This window comes from Miniopterus schreibersii, assembly GCF_964146895.1.
Source record: "Miniopterus schreibersii genome assembly, chromosome: 6".
In the NCBI taxonomy this organism is placed as follows: Eukaryota; Metazoa; Chordata; class Mammalia; order Chiroptera; family Miniopteridae; genus Miniopterus; species Miniopterus schreibersii.
The window spans coordinates 71,166,200-71,189,686 of NC_138107.1; the positions used below are offsets into that span (position 1 = coordinate 71,166,200).

The 23,487-nt window shown below is 41.3% G+C and overlaps 1 protein-coding gene across 11 annotated transcripts in view; it reads left to right on the forward strand.

The window, feature by feature from the left end:
• Positions 1-13,937: 13,937 nt before the first annotated feature.
• Positions 13,938-23,487, forward strand: part of EYA4 (EYA transcriptional coactivator and phosphatase 4) — a gene marked incomplete at its 3' end in the record, with an annotated part of 210,926 nt that continues 201,376 nt past the window's right edge. For 4 of the 11 annotated variants that reach the window (XM_081139561.1, XM_081139559.1, XM_081139562.1 and 1 more), the window contains exon 1: positions 14,672-15,051. Of the gene's footprint in view, positions 14,057-14,435; positions 14,480-14,669; positions 15,052-15,713; positions 15,825-15,907; positions 16,088-23,487 lie in introns of those variants that run through there. The other 7 variants (XM_081139553.1, XM_081139560.1, XM_081139549.1 and 4 more) reach the window with 6 other exon arrangements.

The window sequence follows — 23,487 nt, forward strand, 5'->3', positions numbered from 1 at the left end:
GATTAGCACAGGTCCTCTGATGCTAAATTAGCAGCCAAACCCAAGCATACAGTTGCTACCTGACCCTCAGTTACTCTTCGCAGAAAACCTGAAGAAATCTGAGTAGAGCAGTCCTTATGCTATTGGTTTAATTTACTTACCATTTATAGACCTGGCCTCAGTTAGGAAAGAGATTTATTTAGCCGCTAAAGAAATTTATCCAACCTAGATACATATTAGGCAGCAATTAAATGCTTATTCACTGGCTGGCAAATAAGCACCTTAAAAGGGTGGGGACAGACCCAATGTTAATGTTGGTGCAGGCCTTAGAGATCATCACTGAGCAGGGGCCTCTTTTTCATCAGTTTCTGCAGATCAGGAAACTGAACACAGAGAGGCTAAATGACAAAAAATGGTGGCAGAAATGGATCCGGTGTCCAGGTTTCGGATCCCTGAGGCAGTGCTTCTTCCACTATAATCTCTGCTCTTTGTATGAACGGGCAGAAACTAGGGGCAGAAAGGGGTATGGTGCTGACTCTGTGAAGTGTTATCACCCCTTGTTGGGAAGAGCTGCATGTTCCATGATAGCTACGCGCCTTAAAATACATTTCACTCTTCTAAGCCTGTGACTACGTAGTGATTATGACAGTGCCCACTCTGACAGAGCTTCCGTTTACCTCTAATTCTAAAAAGAAGTGCAAATTCATTTGTTTGCTGCTGGCTCAACAGTTGGGTGGTGAGATCACCCTAAAAGTCCCTGGTGGCAAATATTCCTGTAACAGAGTTATCCCCCCAGCGCCGCTCGGCTCTTGGTGTCCACCCGTACAGTATCACCCATGAAGTGTGGGGAACAAAAGTTCCTGCAGTGATTCAAGCAAGGAATAGAAGAAGCTCTCTAACGGGATTATAGGCAATGCCAAGAGTGGAAAATTGAGGGAATGAAGCGTAAAGTGATTAGTCTGCTGTTCACACCCCAGGTTATTCGTACTGAAGTTGGAGTCAAACAAGAGCTAGAAAACCTGAGAGCACGGTAGAGATAACTTTGGATAAAACACTGACATCAACTCATTTATATACTGCATATCATTGCTTTTATTTTCTTTATTTTGTTAAATAAAGTAGCAATTTATTGCCTAATGCAAGTACAAAGCACTTAGTTTAGCATTTGTGGACTTCTGACTGCTCACTAATCCGGAATGCAGACTTTAATGTTATGTTACTTTTCATTTTGATTCAAGGGTGCTAAAAATTCTGCCATAACTCATGAATCAGTTAAAAACTGATTAATGTAAACCTTCTAGTAGGAAACAGAACAGAAGCAATTCTAATCCTTAGAAGAAAATGCACTTGTTGTCCTCTTGCACCCTTAGAGAGTAAATAGTCATTCCTAAGGCCTTCTCTGTGTAAACGAAACAACTCCGAGGGCCAGGAGGCACTGGGCCTGCCTCGTCTAGGGAGGCTCAGGCTTTCCAATGAGGATGAGGGCTCCGTCTCAGCCAGGCACAGATGAAATTCCGACAGTGCTCCCCACTGTACCGAACCAGCATCCCTTGTCCCGTGTGTGCTACCATTTCTATGACTTTTTCAAACAACTATTTCAAAATAGAAGAGGCTCAGAAATGAAATGGAAAGAGTTAAAATGTCCTGCATGCAAATAAGAACAACCCAAAGCACGGAAATTATGGGTTTGGGAAAAATGTTTTCTTGGTTTATTTGATTAACACTTTGCCACTGAGGCGAATTTTCCTTTGAGGTTTCTTTTTCTGCATAGTTTTTAATGTAATTGGTTTAAGTGATACTTTACTTAAATATATCTTAAAAAGAAATCTGCCACTAACTATAAAATTTTCATGTTCAGTTCAATTGACTTCAAAGTAATCCAAAATGCTTTTTCCCAAGTGACACCTATCAGTCTCCAGCTGTGTTCCTGATGGAGACTGACATCTGAAACCAACAATTAAAGTTACCTAATGCCAGGACTCTTTAAAGACTGAAGGGCTTTACAGTACCCTATCAAAGCGGCTCATAACCAACTCATACTATTATTGTTTCTATAAGTGTGCTGGGAGGATTAATTTCTTGACACTCATTTAACATTACAGGACAAATAATTTTTAGAGCCAAAAGGTCATTCTCTGCCAAATCAGAACATTCAAAATAGTATGTTTCAATGAAAACCCCAAAATATCATTAAGGCTTTGACTATTTTGTGTGTGTTCTATAATCATTCTGGCCTTCCTCTCATTATCTATGTGACGCCGAGTAAGGGAATTATTTAAATTTAAAACTTGCCTTCAAGTAAGAAAAGCAGAGAAGGGGGACTCCAGAATACATTATCATTCAGACAGATAGAGCAAATTTCTTTCTTTTTTGATATTAAAAATGCATTTATTTTATTATTTCACAAACCTTTTCATTGACTTTCAGAGGGGTTATTCAAGCAAAGACTGAGCTGAACTTAAAGGGTGAAAAAACAGAACAATTTTTGTTCTGTGATATAAAAGTCCCAAAACTCACGTAGTCGTCATGGCTGCCCCAAATCTCAGGAAAGGTGGTTTTAAGGAAACATAGGGAAATATCATTAATATCAAGCTACTATGGTCCTGAGATGGTGCTAAAAGACCATGGGTAATGAATGATATCAAAGGAATTCTTGCTGAGAGTGGGAAGTGGATATCCTTAGCTATGACTCAACTAGGGTCAACATGTAACTACTTTATCTCACCCTACCTTCTTCCCCTTCTACTGCCTACCAGTTGGGCAGCCTCTTCTCAACTCCTCCTTCCCCTGATGTTCACCCATCAGCACAAATTACTAGGATCACATAGAACTGATTACAGATATTTAAAGGAACTTAATAATAAAATTGTTCAATTATTGAGCACAATGTATGATCTATCAACACAAACAAGGCACTGGATATCTCTGGTTGATTTTTAATAAGATACTCAATTTTTCAAGTTTCCAGTGGAGGCAGTCTAATCTGTAATAGACTAATAAATTTAAATTCATACTACATAAGTAAAATAAGATATTATTAACATACAAAAATACTGGTAAGATCAATAAATACTGAAATACAAACTATTTTTATTTGTTTTAGGAACTAAATTCTTTCTGATCAAAGATTATATTTTAAATGAAAGATTTTGTTTTGGCATAAATAATAGCTGACTTTCAGCTGTAAAACAGAATAGGATAAATGGCACTTTTATGGTTTAGCATCAAACTGGGTACTAAATAGAGAATAGACATAATATTTATGAAGGTGATCTAGAGGGAGAAATGTTCAGTTAAATATCTAACCTTTTTGTGATATTAAGCCATTCCAGTTTGTAAAATGTCAAGTAAACATTCAGAAGAATGTTTTTAAGGTTCTGTGTATGAACAGCTTTCTGAAGGTGAATTTCAGGATATGGATTGCAAGGCAATGGACTTATTAAAAGCAGCATAAACAATAAATACTTTGGGATAATGACTTTTAAATTATAAATTATAATCCTGAAGAGATAATTGTTATAATTAGATTATTTTCTGAAGATATTAGCCCACATACTGGTGAGATTATCACAAAGTATTTTGTTTCATTCTTGATACTGTTTAGAAATATATTAGAAACATAAGAGAAATAATTGTTCTACCTTTGCCCAGAATTAAAGTTCATCTGCACCTGGAATGAGATTACAGTTTTGTTGACTGTATTCCATGAAAAATCCGATGGGATTTGGAAAAGTCCAAACAAAAGGCAATTGCGGTTGAGTTTTGCATATGCTCATTTCTTCATTTTCCTCACAAGAAAATTCTAGAAATCTTTTAATAGAAGTCCATCAAGTCATGGAGTGATGAAGAAGCACTTAAAAATATTAAAACAAGGGGCCCAGCCGTCGTGGCTCAGCGGTTGAGCATTAGCCTATGATCCGGGAGATCGCAGTTCGGTTCCCAGTCAGGGCACATGCCCGGGTTGGGGGCTTGATCCCCAGTAGGGGGCCTGCAGGAGGCAGCCGATCAATGACTCTCTCATCATTGATGTTTCTATCTCCCTCTCCCTTCCTCTCTGAAATCAATAAAGATATATTTCAAAAAAACCCATGGCTCCAAGGTACAATCTGTAGACTCCATTGCCAGCAGTAAAGGTAAACAGGAGTCAGTACCGCTGGTTACTCGTGGTCAACAGAGCAGTGAGGCCCCTAAGAAGCTGTTTCATATAAGCACACACTTCAAAGTTACAATAAATTGAAAAGGAATCACGCAAGTTTTTTGTTGTTGTTGTTTTGAAATACAACCCTCCAGGAGGCATTGTCTGCCCACTGAACTAAATGCATAAACAATGCCGTTGTGGGTTTAATCTGTGAAATGAGTGTAAGCCTCGATGAGCTGTGATGTTCGCTATTTGGAAATAAAAAACTACTTTTAATTTTACATGTTCATCTGAGAATTGCCACAAACATAAAATATGTAGGCTCCCCAAATTAGCTTAAAGCTTGAAATTTTTCTCAGCAAGAATTTAAATGATAGCATGAAAGTGATTGGTTTAAAAGTTATGTCATAGGTTATGAAGTTTTATGACAAAATGCCCAATAAAAATATTTTTAAATGCTGTGACAGTACAAGTACAAATGAAATACTTTCAGTTGTTGGCGGCGGGTACTTAAATCTAGGCACAATTGTGTCCTCAACTTATGTGGCCAGCCCTTGCGTGAGGCATGTGCATCACACTCTGTTTTCAGATAGTCTTTTTAAGTATTAGTGATGTGCTCAAAATGTATTAGCATTGTTCTGAGAAAAGTAATCTCATATTAATATTGATAAAACACCGTATCAAACACAAACACATTTAAATTATGTGTTGATACTAAAAATAAAACTGAATTCAACTAGACAAAAAATAGTTAATATAAATTATAAATTAAAAACAATGTACATACACACACACAATACTTCTGGTTTATTCTTATTTGTCAGTTATAACCTGCTGCTGAATTGATATCCAACTTCTATGTGTAATTTTAGTAAAGGGGGTAGGTCACGTTCTCCTGATTCCTGAAATTTGATAACCATGGTAAATGGATTTAATTCATTCCATCTTTGTAATAATATTCTGAATTATAAACAACAGGAAACCTACACTAAAGAATTGTTTTATGGGTTTCCGATTTTAACCAGGAAATACAAGGTGCTACAAAGAATCAACCTGAAAAACAGAAAAAAAAAGGAACATAAAATAGGGGTGAGTTTTGCCAATCATTTTACTTCTCAATTAGTTGCATATTTTTGTAAAAATAATATTATATTTAAGAGAGTAACTGTTAAAAATTTGTCATGCACAGTAACAATAACACACATATGTTATGTGCTCAGTAACTTCAACCAGCATGGGGAGAGTTGAGAGACCTGTATTCTAATTCCATTTCCCCAACAACTAATAAGCAAATCACTCAACTAGAGTTTCGTAGCTAGAGAATGAGAATTTTGTGCCAAATTATAACCCAACCTATTTATAGATTTATAAAATCAGTCATCCTATGACAATTACTATCTTGTTGTTATTAAAAAGGGGGGAAAAAGAAATTATCTGAAAGTTTTTGGTGGATTGCTGACAAGGGTAGAATAAACAAGTTAGAGAAACAGTGGAAGGAATTACTTCATAAAAGCGAATGATATATTTTTAAAAATGCAAGATTCCTAAAATTCTAGCCCTTGATATACTTCAACGACCTTTACCCTATTTTTTGTTACATAATCATTCAAAATAGTGTGAACACTTTTAAAAGCTATTTATTTATAGGCAGCTTATATGGATAAAATGTGATTAGAAAACAAATTAAAAGCATATGAGAAAGAAGAAAGGTAGGATGGGATCTTAAATGGTGTATGGTCATGGCTAATGCAAGAAGACAAACCACAGCAGTCTTGCTGTGGATGAGTCCCAAATGTGGTCCTAAACTTTTGAGCATTAAGTCCAAAAAAGAAACTTGATTAGTCATACAATTCTCAGTGCCATCGAGATACAAGCTACCTATTCTGATGATACTAAACTTCTTTGTCTTCACAAAAAAGAGAGTGTATAATACCATGAACTAATTCTCAACAACAGCTTATGAAGTAGATGCAATAACTCTTTCCACTGGCTTATTACCTCTGTTAGGATTTATTGTGTCTTTTTAAAAATTGTAGCTCTATCAATTAATGCAAAGGTGTACTTCAATGAGGCACAGGCAATACGAGGAGGCTCAGATAGTATGTATAGTTATTGGTTTATTCAACACGTCTATATGGAGAGCCTACTGTGTGCAAGATTCTGCATTAAGCACTCCAGGGGATGGGTAAAAAGTAGCACCCACAATGTGCTATCAGTAATCATCCTACTAAGTAGGCTTTCATTCATACCTAAGACACATACAACTGTGGGAGACGTTCATAAGAAAACCCAAAGATCATTCGTGTCTGAGTGGCTGAGAGTGAAGGAGACAGTGTTGAGAAGAGAGGATCGGACCAGAGATTGGAGGCTCCCCCCAACAATAAAGAGGTGACATGAACAGAGCTGTGCTGTAAAATGAATAATCTAATGGGAGACGTGAGGAAAGGCATTAGAAATAGGAAAACCAATTATGCAGCCACTTACATGGTCCGTCTGAAAGTAAATGAGGCCCAGATTAATTTAGTGCTAAAAAAAATAATAATACAAAGGAGGGAGAAAGCCAAGCTTATAGCAGAGTGGGAACTATGGGACTCCACAACCGATTGGATGAGCAGGGCTGAGGAATGAACGGACTCGTTTCCACCTCCGTGTGGCTGGGAGGGCATTGGTGCCATCCGCAGGTAAGGGAACACAGGGACAGGAGTATCTTGTTTGGTGGAGGCTGAAAAGAAGAGACAAGGGCTCCTATTTCTGTTGTGCTGGATTATACCTGTTCCTGGGCATAAACACTCTTCCTGCTCTAAGGCCAGGACCAAGTGCTACCTCCTTCATTCTCCTAGCTGGACGCAAACTCTCTGCTCTGAACTAAAATAGCCTGTTTGTCAATGTTTCTTTTAAGGAGCTTGACTTTCTCTCTCATGTAAGAACTATTTTTAAATGCCCTATTTTCTGCTCTAGACTGAAATTTTCTGGAGGAATGGACTGTGCCTGGTGCGTCTCTGCACCTCTTTTCACTGACTAAGCATGCTTGAATGCCAAGAGCACCACTGAGGAGTAGCCACATGTCAGTGGCCAGAGAGGATTCAAGGAGAGGCTACTGGACGGGTGTTCAGAGAGGAGGAGCTGATGAAGTCCAGGGTAGACCCCAGGAGCCAAGAGAGAAGAAAGTTCGAGGAAGGAGTTTGCCAGTGGGTCTACCCTGGACTTCATCGCCTCCTCCTCTGTTCTGCAAATAGAAGGTCTAAGAAAGGATTTGACATCGAAAGAAGAGGGTTTCAGGAATCTGATATGGTGAAACCCAGGATGAAAACTAGGCAGTGCCACCAGGACCTTGAGTTCCTCTGGGTTGATGTCCTAGGTGGCTTCAGCCCTGGCAGTTAACCATTTTTTTTGGCAACAGGGCCAATTTGGAGGGAAATTAAGTGTTTATGGGTTTCTTTTTTTTTCATTCAAAATTAAAATAGTGTCTTTATTGGCTCCCCTGAGGACAAAGGGTCATTTCTTACACCTGAGACTGCCTTTGATTTGAAGGGTAAAGAGTGTTACAGCGTTTCAACCACTCAAATATTCAAATGAGGCAGAATCGGGAGCAACAGCACACAGGTGTCTCACAGGGACGCTGACTCATTTCATCTTGAAATAAAGGTGTGTGGGCTCATCCCTCTGCTTCAGGTGGGGTGTCTCTGGCTCACATTAAGTTAAAATTAAGTGAGCAGGGGAACTACAGCCGGATCGGTTCATTTCGTTCAGTGCAATAATAGCACTTATATCCCCAGCACTACGTGAGGCGCTGCCAGCAGAGAGAGGAACAAGGGGCAGTCGGTCGTCCGGAATCCCTCCCCTTCTGCCTTTTTCTAACCCAGCCCTCCCTGGGTTTCTCCCGTGGATGTTGTTTCCTCTCAATGGGTTGCCCTCAGCCTCCCCTCCTGAGCCACATGCCCCAATCTGTTTTTGTTTGTTTGTTTGTTTGTGTTTTTAACTCATAGACTGTTCTGAAAATGGTCACGAAGCTAAGATGGCTCAGCACAGATCCCAGTCTTAGGGCACGTGCAGAACACTTTATCTTTGCTAATGTGCAATAGTAAAAAGTAGAATTCAAAAGAGGGAAGCTGTTTGGCACGTAAAGGGTAAATCAGATCGCCCAAACATGATCCTCTGTGAGTTGGCATCCCCAACTTTAAGCAAATTATTCACACAGGAGGAGGGTCCCCATCAGACTATCATAGTCAGGTTATCAAATGGATGATTTGCTAATCCCTCACTTAAGCCTTTCTTCTCTCTCTCTCTCCTCTCTCTCTCTCTCTTTTTTTTTTTTAGTAATTATTTATCAAGTGTTGGATCCAAAGTACTGTGCATGGGAGGGAAAGGAAGATGCAAGGTTCTGGATTGCCACATCTGCTCTGGGCAGTTATCACTGCTGGGATAAGGAATTCACACTTTATTAAATAGACATTTGGAACCTACTGGAGATTTTTAACTGAGAGAAGAGCTGTACATTAGAGGGGAGGGAAGACCTCATATCTCTGTCTAATGGATTGGCAGAAAAGAGCCTAGAGGAGGGGGATGCCAGTCAAGATGTGGAACTGGGTCTGGGGAGGCAGGATTGGGGGGGGCGGGGGGAGACGATACTGCCGATACAAGACAGACTTGTCCTGTTGATTTATTGTTGTCAGGAGGCGAAGCTGGTGGAAGGGCGAGAGGACGGGATGATGCATTCGGCTTTGAGTATGTTGAGATGCCAACAGGACCTGCGGTTGAGGATTCCCAGCCCTCTGGGCAGGAGATTTGTGTCCTTAAATCATTGGTTTAGAGGTAACAGAAAAGATTACAGAAGTGAATAAAATCGTAAAAGGAGAGCATACAGTGCAGAGAAGAGAACCTATGTCTCATTCTATTTTTCATTGTAATTAAGAGAAAAAAGGGAGCTCTGTAGGAGCTAGAGAAGCGGCAACCAGCAGATAAAGAGGGAATCACGGGAGCTGAAAGTGGAGTTAGCAGAAGGCTGCTTTTGGTACCACCAAATGCTTCCTGGAAGTCAAGGTTGAGGAAGACTAAGAAGTGATCATTTGGAAATCGTTGATGATCTTAAGGAGAGTAGTCTCAGCAGAGGGATGAGAGCAGAGGTCAGATTTCTAGGATTTAGTGGAGCCTAGAAGTAGATGCACCGAGCGCTGACCACTATTTGAGAGGGTTGGTAGCAGAATAAATAAATCAGGTGAACAGGAAAGGCATTGTAATGCATGTTGAAGGGGGTGCTGAGAACACATACTTACAATCGAAAAACATTGTATAAAGAAATTCCTTCTAAATGTGCTCTAAAATGCAATGGAAGACATGGGCAAAACAAAGCTTTCATTACAGTTTTTCATATTATAAAGTTTTCTTTTAAAAATATTCAATCTAAATGGATTGTGGCAATTTAGCAATCTTCATAACTTTGCAGTTTTATAAAATAAACGGATGCTGGAGTAAATCAAGTCAAATGCACTGCTTTAAAGTTGTCAAATCAATTTACTTGCTATCCATAAAGTAAGATTCCTCCTTCTACCAATCATGGAATTGTGTATTTGGGGACTTTTGAATTATAATCAGCGGACATTTTTCATAAGCAGATAAACATCACAAGGATAAACAATAAAGGTTTGTATAAAAAAGAGATTAATTGGATCTTTCCTACGTTGAAATGATTTCTTTGATAAGCCAAAGAAATCAGAAGAACAACACAGTGACATTGTTCATATTTTGACTACGATTATCATTTAAACCTGCATTTGAAGTATTCAAGAAATCAGGGCTGTTATAGCACGCCAAAGAAACACTGTGTGAACTGAAAATAGAGGGGGGAAAATTACATGTCCGTGTGTTAGAATATGAAAGTAACGTGAGTTAGTGGGAATTTGCAGGGAAGCCCAAACCTAATGCCACGGAAGGAAAAAAGGGACTCATTCTAGGATGCTAACGAGACCACGCCTGGAGCAATGCATTCAGTGCGGGACACCTCTCAACAAAAATGAACACCAACGAAACTGGAAATAGTTCAGAGACAAGCAGTGAGAATGATTCAGGGCTGGGAGAGACTGACCTTCTGAAACAAAATTAAAAGGCCTTTCCTTTGTTTACGGTGGCTACAGACGACCAAACGTGGGCATGATATCTGCTTATAGGCATCTGGATATTGGGTGTAAACATGAAAGCTAGAGTAGAATTGCATAATATGGTAGGGAAAGAATTTAACTTGGGGGGGGAATTGAAGAGGGAATGTGAAAGTAAATACAATGAGCTCCTCTCCCAGAGAGTGCGCATTTCCTTTCCTTTAGAGGCTCGGCCTAGGGTGAGGGAGTGGGGCTGAGAGCCCAGCAGAGAAGAGCCACCCAACAGGCCCCCCGGCAGGTCTGATTTCTTCACTTACACAGACCAGCGGAGACCTTTTTAAGCTTGATCTGTGTGTTCAGAATTGCTCAGAAAGCGTGTTTATTTATAGATTTTAGAAAACCAGCAGCACAGCATTTTAGATTCCTGGGCAATCATGTATCCTCATTTGTCCCGTCATTGGTGGAGTAGGTCAGTAAAACAGTCTTCAATCCAGTTCATATTGATGCTGGCCTCCAAACGCCCATTCTCCCAAAGCCAAAGGGTTTGGCTTAGAATTTACTAAGAAATGGTTGAATGATTTTATTTTTTTAAGAATTGTGTACACTTCCAGCTGGAGTTCAAAGGTACACCGACGGAAAGTAACTCAAGAGGTCTATTTTGGGATTAGTTTTACAAGCATTCAGTCCTCTGTTTTCTTTTTTGGGTGAATGTAGTGTCTCATTCCTTTTTTGTTTTTTAGCCTAAAGTTTGTTCTTATTAAAGTGATATAATTGTTTTCCATTAAGGTTACCTTAAAATGAAATTAATATAAAAATTATATTTGGCTTATGAGCTCCTAGAGGGCTTTGTTTGTTTAATTTGTCTTATATAAAACCCAGTGACAAAACAGTGCCATGCACACTTTGGAGAAAAAAAAAAGTAGGTGATAACTGCAGAAGCATCCACACGGGGGGGGGGGGGGGTAAGGGAATTACTGATAAGTGATCTTTATATATTTCCACTGATTTTCACTGTAAAGTTATATTTTCTCTCTTCCCAGAATAAATGTCTTTTCTCAGATGAAGTTGAACATTTATAGGTATTCTGATGGCCTGATTCATGTCACGTAGGACCTGTTAATGTTTCTAAATCACTTCCAGAATTTTCCAGCAGATTTCAGACTTCGGAATTTCCCTACGTGTCCTTCCGGGCTCTTTGAGCTTCTGTTGATCTGCTTTGGCCTCTCTTCATTGCCTTGTAGAACTCTGTTGCAGTACCAGACTGGGCCAATAGATGCTGCCACTTCATGAGTTAACAGTGGAGAGTTTCTTTTTCAGTGGTTAAGGCCTAGGATAAAGTGTGTGTTGAGGGGAAAGTGGAGATAGAGGGAGGGTAATAGGTAACTGGTACAGTCTCTCAGGAGAGTAATTTGGTTTATGAATTATTTGAATTTTACCACAAGTAAGATAGCAAGCAAAACAATAAAATATAATTTTAAAAAGCACATCATCAATGTCAGGTGCTTCAAGTATATTTTAGGCAAGAAAATCAATAATTGAATAACATGATTTAAAATGTAATGCTTAAAAGTATGTGGACTCAACATTTCTCTACGGTAATGGAAAGGAAGGCTTGAAAATATGTTTGGAGAGCCTGAGGGACATAACAAATGTAATTTTTTAAAGTAGTTTTTCTCAAACTGGTGTGTGAGATAATTTTAGGTGGTACAGGATAAATGATTTTTATTTCCATAATATAGATTCATTTGCAAAGTTACCTTCCATTCATGGCTAATTATATTGGTTTTCCATTTTATGGTGACTATAAAATGTTTCCTTTATCAGATAAATGTCTTTAATAGCTTATTTAAAGAAAAATGTTAAGTAAATAATATTACAGGTGATATGGTGATAAATATAAAAGTGGTATTCAATACAAATACTGGAAATAATGCATTGTTTAAACAAGCAATACTTTCGCCTATATAACCTTATAATTGTTTATTATACTCACTTATTTCAATATGGACTGAAAATGTGACATTTTATATCACTCCAAGTGGTATCCATGTAATATATGTATAAGACTAGATGGATTAGGAAGTAGTAATAAGAAGTTGAATAACTAATATTGTGCTATAATTCTGGGTTTTTTTTTAATAACTTTTGTAAACGTATTCTCATGTAGATGTAGAAAAAATATGTGGGAGCAAAGTAACTTGAAAGCAAGGTCAATATTGCTGAAAATCTGATTATAGAAGGGAGTAAACAAACATGCTAAAAACTATATTTGTGTACCAAAGTATGGATTTTTATTTTATTCAAATTATGCATCTTCCCACCTTTATTTAGAGGTCAAATTGACACTTAACATTCTATTCCAAAATGAAATTCAAAATTTTGTGGCCTTATGAGAATATTAACATCAGCATTGTACTTAATTTTTACATGATATTTGCTATAGCCACTGAGAATTTCTAGACACTGAATGAGCCACAAAACATTTAAATTGAAAATTTTACCTGTAACATATACACTGTACTGAAAATATTACTAGTTTTCTGGCTACTGTTACATCGCAGTGTCTAAGGGTGGTCTTTGGAGTTACACACAGGTTGGTTTGGATCTTAGGTCTGCCATTTATTAGGAAGTAACTAAAAATTATGAGCTCTTAGTTTTCTCACCTGTAAAATAGGGGAAAATAAATTGCAAAGTTACTTAAATTTGCCCATTGATATTTCTGTGTTAAGTGGATACTAACTGGCATCCTCTTCAGGCCGGGATGTTCTCTAGACCATACTCCAAATCCTCTTTACACCAAGCCCACCACCAGAACCCTTTCTTTCTTGAGAACCAGGAAAGGGAACATTATACCTGGTCAGTGCCTAACTCCCTCACCCCCCAATTAATCCTCAGGGAAGGACACCCAGTGAGTGGTGAGAGCAGCAATAAATGCCGATTTATCAGTTTAAATTTACAACCTTACCTTTCACATTGTCTGTTAATAATTGTAGATAATGCCCCACTAATTAAAAAATAAATTGTAACTACAAGTATTCAATACTATTTCTGCTTTTGAACTTGACAGTATTCGTATCAGTTGCATAAAACCAAGCTGAAGGAGAGGGGGAAATCTTTTCCTGAACTTTTTACGGAATATAACTTAGTTGACAATGTATTACAACTAAATATTCTTTGAATGGGAGTAATTTATACCAGCTAACTTGTAATCTCTCAGGCCACATCTAAGGCAATGTATGTGGGGGCGGAGGGGGGAGGGGTAGGGGGCTGTGTGTGGAATCAGAGGCTTTGTGGCTAGAGACTACTGGGTTTGTCCTTGAGAAAGTTACTTAGTTTCTTTGGGCCTCAGTTTACTTAGCTCTTATGCTGGCTTAAATAACCATCGCCGAGTTGTGAAAGTAGATGAACTCACACGTACCATAAGTGGCCAGTATAAAGGCTGACGCTCAGTCAATTCTCAATACACTAAAAACACTTATAATTGATGTGACAAAGAAGATGCTCCTGAAATAGACAATAGCTTTTAGGAAGAGGTGACTAAATGGCTGCAAAATGTACGCGCCGTTTACCGTCCACTCCGCTTCAGCCTCTGGCTGCGATATACACGTGTGCGCAACCCCGTGTGGGTGCATAATACATGCTCAGGAGGCTGAGGCATGAAATGTCGCTTCAGCAATGTGCCTGGGGAGCTCTGACGCTGCCTTGGAAGTCAGTCGCGCCTGACCTTTGGGCGTCTGGGAGGGATGCCTATACCTGCGCCCGGCGCTGGAAGGGGCCCAGGCCCTTCCCCGCGCGGCCTGCCCGCAGGCTGCTCATTCGCTCCTCGCACGCATCTCCACGCAAAAGGGTATTTCCTCCCGTCCCCGAGAGCTCCCCGGGCTGGCGTGGGTTGGTTTTTATTTTACGTTGTTGCAAGTAGGCGAAGTCCCGTCTGTCTCCTCCCTTGGGGTAAGTGGAAAGGAGTCCATCAGGGCGTCCGCAGTGGCCTACCCCAGGGGCAGGCGGCCGGCAGGACGGAGGCACCTCGGCGACCGCCCCGCAGCAGCAGGTGGGAGCAGACGGCGGCTCCCGCCTCCGGGCCGGGGCGCGCGGCCGGGGGCCCTCCCCTCCACCCGGAGGTCGCGGCGGCCGGCGCCCGGACGGTTGGGGGCGGGGTGGGGACGCCGCCGAGCGCGCGGAGATCCCCACGGCGCCGCCGGGGACGCCCAGGGTCCCGAGCGCTGCCCCACGCAGGACCGCAAACGATGACAGCAGGCGGCCGTCCCCCGAGGTCGAATAAAAAAGAGGCCGCCCCCGCGCGCCGCCGCCCCGCGCCGCCGCCCGCAGGCCCCGCGCCGCCTCCCGCGGGCGCCCGCGGCGCAGTCCCCCGCCCCCAGCCCCGCGCGCAAGTGCGAGGCCGCCCGCGGCGCGGCGCACGCCCCGCGGCTCCGGGCTTCCGCGCAAAACTTCGAGCCTGTCCGCCTGAAGTTGTCGCTCGGCTCTCGGCGGGGGACGCAGCCCTGGGGAGCGCCCGGGCGTGAGCGCGGCGGCGGCGGGGCGCGCGCGGGCTGCTTTTCTTCCACCCTTTCCCCCGCGGCGTCAGTCCGGAGTTTTGGCTCCGCTCCCTTCCTCCTCCCCCTCGGAGCCGACTTGTCCCCCCGCCCCGTTTCTCCCCCACTTGTGTACGCTATTTGTTGGGGGGTGACCGAAGGGGATGTCCTGTTTTCACCAGAGGCACAGCGCGAAGGGGAAACTTCGACACTGGAAAGAACGACAGTAAATAACCTCAATACGGACCCACGGAGCCGCTGCCGGGACAGGCGCTTGAACTTCAGGATCCCGAGGCGACCCAGGCGGCAGGAGGTGAGCGCCCCTTCCTCCGGCCCCCATCCTGGGGTTGGCCCGCGGGGGCTCAGCGTTAAGGGGCCCGTACCCTCTATCCGGGAAAGCGCGGGGGGCGCGGGGGGACAGTGCGGGCGCCAGGGTCCCCGCGGGCGCTCGCGGGCGGAGGGCCGCGCGGACTCCAGCGTCGCGCTGGGGCTGGAGTTAGCCCCCCGCGCCCCGGGTCCCGGCGCCGCCTCCCAGCCGCTGGCGGGGCCGCCTTGGAGCCGGCGCCGAACGGGGTGCGCCGCTCCCTACCTGCACCCCGCCCCTGCCTCGCAGAGGCGCGGGCCCCGGGGTCCCCCCTCCGTCCTTTCCGTGACGTTTGTGGCTTCGTGAGGACCCCCTAGATATGGCGCGAGGATGCCGACCCGGGCCCCGGGGAAGGGCCCAGGCGCCCGGGGCTTTGGCGACGCCGGGCGCGCGTGTACAGTGAGCGCTGCGCCCCGAGGCCCGGGCGCGGGCCGGGCTCTCACCCTGCGGCCACCCCGCTTTCCTAGTTTTTATGTGGCGTGGTCCGAACGTCTCCTGCAGTTTGCCAGGGTCCGTGAAATTAGAGGCGCCTTGTCAGAGGAGTCGCGTTCATTGGCTCGGGACGCAGATGCCACGGAGGGATTATAACTTCTCCCGACGAAGGGACCTGGCTGGGGGAGCGGGTTTTCTCTCGTTTCCAAGCCTTGTGGTTCGGGGTGGTTGTGGGGCTGGACCCCGCTCCCCGTTTCAGCATCGTTCAGCGGGATTTGGAAGGAGATGGTGTGCGTGCTTGTTTTATTTTTGCGCCGCACGGCAGCCAGAACTTTCTTTTAGGAGCGCTTAAAAGATGTTTCTTTCTTTGTAGACGTTATTCGGAACAGCTTGGAGCTATTAGGGAATTTTCCGACCGAGTCCCTTGGCAGAGTGGTGGCGAAACTGGAGAGCGAGTGGAGTTGTCATCTCTCCCCTAGGTGGGGTGGCGGCGTCTCCCCTCCCCGCCGCCTCTCCGCGCCCCTGCCTTGGCGGCGAGGGGTTTGCGCTCTGGGTGAGTGTGCGTGTGTGTGCGTGTGTGGGGGGGTGTTGTTCGGAGACGGTGTCTCCCCCTCGCCCCCGCACTCCCGAGCGGTCGGTCGCTCCTGAATCCTACCGGGGGCGCTGGGGGAAGGTGCGGGTCCCCGGCCCTTCGCGCCCGGGCGCAGGGACCCGCGTGTGTTTTGGTTTCGCAGCGGTTCCACGTGGAGCACCGCCGTGTGCGTGTGTGCTGTGTACTTGATCTGTGAGGAGGTAACAGGAGTCTCGTGTTCAAACCCAGTGGGCTGTTGGCCATTAATTTGCTTTCCTGGCTGTCATTACAGACACTTCCAAAATCTGATACCTAAGAGAACCAGCAGGTTGGGTTTCACATTAAGAGCTCATACTTAACAGTTTTCTTTCTCCCTTACCCCTTTTGGCTGGGCACCCTGGCACCCACGTAACTGATGGAGCGAAACGTACCTTCTCGAATATGGCATTTTGTTGTCGCAGCCGCTTTTTGCACCCTCGGGGCGCTCGTCCGTTTCGGCGCGGGGCTCCTGCGGGATTTAGGTGGGGAGCCCCAGGGGCGGTTTAACCGCCGCGGGCTCCGCTCAGCAGCTTCTGAAGTTTCCTTCCCGCGTAGGTGACTGTCAGTGTTGCAGGTTGACCGTGTTTTTTTTCTTTGTTGCGTTGTCTTTGTTATTTTTTAAAAGCTGTTCAGGACAAGGATAGGTACCCTTTTCCTTCCGGGCGGAACTTCCTAAGCAGAAACATTGTTTTGGTGGGGTGTTTTTTTTTTCCTTTTAAAATGTTTCTGGCCAGCTTGTAGTCCAACCACCAAAAACTAGGAAGGGGGGCTGGGGGAGAGCCCTAAAACAGAATACTTGGGACGTGGTATATGGTGCGTCTTAGGAGACTGCATTCAAAGGCATTTGTGTATTTTTAAGGATAACAGTATCTCAAGAAATAAGCGGCAGTAGTAACAGGAGACAAAGTGTTTTGTGTGGGGCCAGACTGGCAGAGTCTATAATTTTTATCGCAACAATACCAAACGCAGATATAACTACATCCAATTTTATTGTTACTATAAACCATAAAAATAGTTTGTTCCACCTGATTAAAAGTTGTAAGTCATTCAGAGTTAAACCAATTTTTAGAAATGACTGTGCAAGATAGTAAAAACCTTTGACAGTTACAGCTTTAAAAGTAACATAATTAGATTATCCGGAAACTGTTCCTTTTTTTCTGATTGTTAAGGGCTGTAGCCTTGTCTTTCATAACAAGTGAAGGTTTAAAATCAATGTGGTTTTTAAATGCCTGTTTTCCTTTGTCAATTTCCTGTAAATAGTATGCTTTAACATTTTAAGGCCATCATAATTAGAGGTGGTTTCACAAACAACTGAAATTAAAATTGATTATTTTTGTTAGTATTTATTTTATTGGATATTAAAAACTTAATTTCTCCTTTACAAAATGAAAAGTTTATATTTATTAAATAATATGTTCCATTTAAAAAAATTTTAAAAACCCCAAGGTTTTTATAAAAAAGTGGCTCAAGAACAATATTATTCTTATTAAAAAGCACTGATAGTGAATTCTAGAGTATTTGTAGAAGCTAGTTGAAAAAAATTGTCTGCATAAAAGTTTCTTTTTTGAGGGAAGAGACTGGCAAATGAGTAGTTTGTCATTTTGCTAAAATTTTTTTCTTTTAAAAAAACCTCTTTGAGTTAAAAGAAAAAGAAAAACAAGTTCTCCATTTCTAAGTGTTTCCTTTTTATTTATATTGTGATTTGGGGTGTAAATAAATTTTACATAGCCACGGGAAATAGAGTGTCCAGTTTCATGTTTTCAACCTCTGTTGCAAGCTCTAAATGACTGATGCCATATCTAAAAATATATTTGTGTGGCTTGGTATTTCATTTTTAAAAATTTTATGCACTGAATTGAATTATCTAGAATTTTTAGAAAGGTAGAATGGTAGAAAAAACATAACCATTGTTATGAAAAGTTAGGGGGTTGGAAAGTTCACATTCTAACTCTCAAATAATAAAATTAAACTTATTTCACCCAATGGAACTTCTTATGCAGAGTTTAAGAAGAGGGGAGATAATCCTTTTCAAGACTTAGTGAAGTGTTAAGTAATTCAAGAGTGCAGGTATTTATGTTTTTTCATTATCTTTTTTCCCCTTCTGTTAGGTAAATGCAGGAGCACTGAACATTCAGTAAAAACAGGCCCCCCTTTATAAGGAGTTTATTCACCATAGTTCTGTATTGCAGCTGCTGATCATATTTCATGGAGCTGTTAAAGCACTTAAAACCTAAAATTAGGTACTGTCTGGTTGTAAATATTTCAGATCACTCATTTAAGAAACAAACAGAAAAGCGTGCTATCAAAGGTGGAAGACGGTTGGAATCCTCTCGTTGCAGAGCTAAACAAACCTCTATCAAACGCCTCGTTATTTTCTCACTAAGAATACAATCGTGACAGTTTCTTTAACCAATGGATATTATTCTTACGTATTCTAAACTCTTATAATGTGTCTCCCTGTAGAGTATCTTAAACTAACTGTATTCAGAAATACAGTTGGGGGATTTTATTACAGCGGTTACTAGGTGAATGAAATCAACACCAAGGAGGAATGGCACGAGGCAGCATGCAGTGTACCTGCTGCTCTCATGGATTTCTCCCGGTGAACTAAGAAATAACACGCTCCTTTAGGCATTTGTTCTAGAAATGGGTGAGACGCAACGTGTATTTGATTGCAGCGCGTGTAATACTGCATCTTGCAGTTAGGTGTGTTTTAATGTGGGCAGCACTGAATATTCATTAAATTGTACGCGGAGCCAGACTTGGTGTCATGTAGCTTGAACTCCAGTTCAAGAAGGAGATAAACAAGAACCACATATTCAGAAGCAGACCAAGCAGCTTGGGTTGCTTTTGAGTTTGAAGGCTTTGGAAATGTTACTGTCACCTGACAGTGCTTGTGGCACCGCACATTACTGTAAGGCTCCGTGACATACCATTTTACTCTTGAAAGCCTGTGGTTCTTACCATGTCCCCATCCATGTTTTTACTAGTACAGAGGTACCGAAAATGAATACCACTAGTCTTACTTCCCTACCTCCTTTCCCTCTTTCAGAAAAAGAGATGAAACAGGTTAATTTAAAAATAGAAACCATTTTAAGTTATCAAAACCACATTTATAGGGTGGTTTAAAACAGTTTCAGAGAGCCTACCTCTGAGTCTCACCATAACCTTTTCTGTCATTGAAAGGTGCTAATTGATCTTAGGGCACTGACATAATAGTACAGTTTGATATTTGAAACCTTTCAGCATTGCTCTGGCCCTCTCCTCACCCTGAGATTGCAGTGCATGGCTGATGAAGAATAGCACCATATTAAAATGCTAGGAATTCTAAATTTGTCCCCATACGAAGCATTTTAATACAACATAGTCACATTTTAAAGCTTTTATTTATGTACAGTGTTAGATACATTTTAATGTATTTCTGGGCCATGAGAAAAATACCTATTTTCATGTTAGGATTTTTTTAATATTACTTTTTCATAGGTACATTTAAAAAAATTTTTTTTCAGATTGAAATTTTTAGGTAAACTCTAAATTGCTATGATCACGGAATACTTTCAAAGTGAAGTTTTATTAAACCAATATAGAATAGCCATCTTGAAATTTCATATCTGAAGTATATTTTCGTACATATATTTATATCTTAAAGCATATTTTAAAATAAAAACTGCCAGTTTGGTTTTTGTATAATTGTAATTTTTCTGTCTGTTTAATCATCATTGTCATCATCAATCACTAGCATCATCATAACATCATAGCATCCTAACATCATATACTTAGGATTTACTTTATGCAAAACACTTTAAAGTATTTATGTGGATTAGCTAACTTTAATCTTCTCAACTATGCCGAAAATTAGGTAGTTTAATTATTCCCATTTTACAGATGAGGAAACTGAGACCCAGGCATGCAGTGAAGTGCAGCCAGGATCACAACTCTGCAGTCTGACCCCAGATCCCTTATCCTTAAGCAGTGTGCTGGGCAGTTGCTCCCACCAGTCAGAATGAGTTCATTTTAGGTGGCATTCAAACAAACATTTTACTTATTAGTTATGTATTTATTTCTAAGGACATTAGAAAAATGTGTTAAATTTAATTTTAAGCCTATACTTTCCTGGATAATATTGTTTAAGACAAGGCCAAAAAAAGTATTAAAGTAAAAATAATTTTTAAAAAGCACCTATTTAAAGAAACATATTAAATAACAGTGAACAAGTGCTTGGCTGAAATAGCCAAAATCATAAAGATTGGTGGCAAATGACTAATTTGGAGAAACTGTTACTCTGGAATGCTTTCCAAATGTCAAGAACTTACTACTACATCTTTTTAATATTTAACTTACATGTAGAATTTTCCTCAGCTTTTCAAGCCTTATCCATTGCTTAGAAGTTAGTTTTTTGGTTTGCTTGTTTTAAGCCTAAATGCTGGTTATGATTCTCAAATCTACCCATTTATGTTGAACCAGTTAAAAGGAGGCAAGTTTAGATTATAATAGGGTCATTCATATTTTGGAAATATTTTCAACTTACATGGATATCAGACTTTGTATTTTTAAGGTTTTCTCTAGGTGAACACTTTTGTATCGCTGCTATTAATCTGTTTTATAACTTTGTCTTTTTTCACTGAAGCAGTGGTTTTCATTTTTTACTTATTTAACCACAGGCCCTTTTATTCAAGTGAAAACTGACTCTGTGCCCACTAGAGAAATATCCACTGTTCTGGAAATATCCACTGCTTAGGACGTGGTGGCCTGCGAATCACTCACCAAGTCTGCCTTCTGGTCATTGCCGCCTCCCACAGACTCTGTGAGGGTCTTTTTCAGTGTGTGAAAATCACTGGAAAAATGAACAAATCTTTTGATGAAAGTGGCCAGATCACAGTACCTGCTCCAGTATGTTAGTGTGTCATCCACTAAAACAAAACGAAAGGAGAAACAAAACAGAACAAAAAAACAAGTCTCAAATACCACAAAATATCTCCAGTGTAATTATATAGGCAAAAGTTATGTCTGTCCACCCTCATATAACTTGAATGTTTTATTAACCAATCTGTAACTTTATTTCAGTTTAGTACTAAGAAAATAAAAATAGTTAAAATGTTTCCCATATAGGGTAATATGTCTGATTGAGGCACACAGAATTTGTACTTAAAGATTTGTGTTATTAAAGCATCTTTTATTCCTTTATAGATTTTATGAAGAAACATCAGCAGTGGCCTAAATTGAACTGATCTTAAATTTTCATGTAAATTATTGCTACGTTTTCTATTATTCTTTCTTCCTTTCTTTTTAAAATGACAGTGATGTTTCTTGTGAAAGACCACAATTAAATCATAAAAAGTTACACTTGTATGCCATTAAGTTTAATTCTACTCACAAAAGCAATAGCATTAAATTTAAATTCTATCCTTAATCAAGTAGGTGTACCACATACTGGGAGAGCTTATTCTCTGCAAGGTCACATACACAATTCACAGACCTCTGCATAGATCCAGTGGAGTGATCTATTCATTACATTTCACCTCTGACTTTGAACTCCCCAATGTTAAAGGATTTGAAAACACCTGAATGTTTGGACTAAGCGATTGAATAGCTCTATCTTAATGTGTCCAGTATGTTGAAAGTGGTGATGACTTGGGGAGTCAACAGGTCTCTGAATTAGCTAATTCTTTTTATTTAAAATTTTGTATTTTAATACAAATATATATTCATGTATGATTATGACTCTAGTAATTCCAGCCAAATTTAATCACAAGGTGAGTGAGCCATGTTCAAATTTCCTTTCGCAGATTTTCAGTAACCTCAAACTGTACTTCTAGTAGGTCACTTCAGAATGTAAATCTCAGTAAGTATGTGAACAGCAATACTTCCAGAATGTTTTACATGAACTTTCAGGTGTTAAAATGATGCTACTGTTTTATTTTTCTTAGTTGACCCAAGAAATTTATGTCTGTTTTGTTTCCTTAATTGTTGACTTTAGTTTTTGGGCTTCACTCGGGAAAGTACCTAGCAAAGTTCTGGGTACACTTAAGTGCTTTTTAAATGGCTTTTCATTATCACTGCTGCTGTTGACATGCAAAAATTAAAGTGAGAAGAACAGTTTTATTTTCTGCTCTGTTTAATTTTGAAGACTTTGGGGCTTTTAATCTATTGTAATAAGGTTTAGTTTTTCTTGGCATATACCATTTACAAGGAATGGTTAGCATACTGAGTTTCTAAGACTCTCCTTCCCATCCCTAGGATGTTCAACAACATTAGTTTATGGTGTTTATTGGACCCCTCCTTGATTGAAAATTATTTTAAAACTTTCCTGTTGTCTATAGGACAAATTCCAAAATTCTTTGCAGGAAGTAAAGGGATCTTCATGCAGAGAACCTTGCTCAGGTGGCCATTCTCATCTCTCAGCACCCACTCACAAGAAATCTATTCTCTAGCTGCTGGAAATACTGAATTTCTCAAATCCACCCTGGCCATGTCCATTTAATTCTTTGTGCATGTGATTCTCTATGTTTGGAAGACATCTTTCCTCTGCCCCTGCAACTTCCTTTCCTATTTCTTTCTCTTTTAAAAATTGATATTTATTGTTGAAAGTATTACAGCTGTCTCCCTTTTGTCCCCCATTGACCCCCTCCACCCTGCTCCTGACCCCTCCCCAGGACTGGACTCCAGAGGCGAAATGTTACCTCCTCTGGTAAGTTCTTCTGAACTCCAGAGGCTGAATCGGATGTTCCTTTTCTCTTCACTGCCAAAGCTCACAGTTTCTACCTTTAGCATAGCACTTGCCATGTTGAAATGTAACAGGTTACATGAGCGTAAATCTTGCCCTGAGAATTTACTGAAGTGATTACTCATATTTGTCATTTCGATATCTCCAGTAAGTAGGGGTCAGTAAATTCCTGTTTGAGTGAATGCTGTTGACCCCGAGAGAAAAGATACTAAGGAGGGCTCCTGTGGCTAACGGGGATCAAGTTTAAATGCAGAGCCTGGAAGCCCTTTCTGAACAGGGGCCCCTCCACCAGGCGCGCTCTCCAGGGAGAAGCCTGCGCTAAGCTGCGTCCTGCGCGGCGCCCCTGCGCGCTGAGCCCGCCGCCTTATAAATGCCTTAGCTCTTGGAATTGGGTTTCAATATCCAGCTGAGACTTTCCCTGTCCAATTAGAGCCTACAATTGTGTCCTCATTAGCATCTTTACCAACCAATCACAGTGCTTCATTCTAACCAATCAGGACAGTGCTTTTTGGACAAATCGAAGTAGGAGGATTTGGAGACCTCGTTTGTGTGAGGATGGGCCGGTCAGAGACCGGGGGCAGGGACTTCTGCGTAAGTCAGTTCCCCTCTGGCTGTGAGA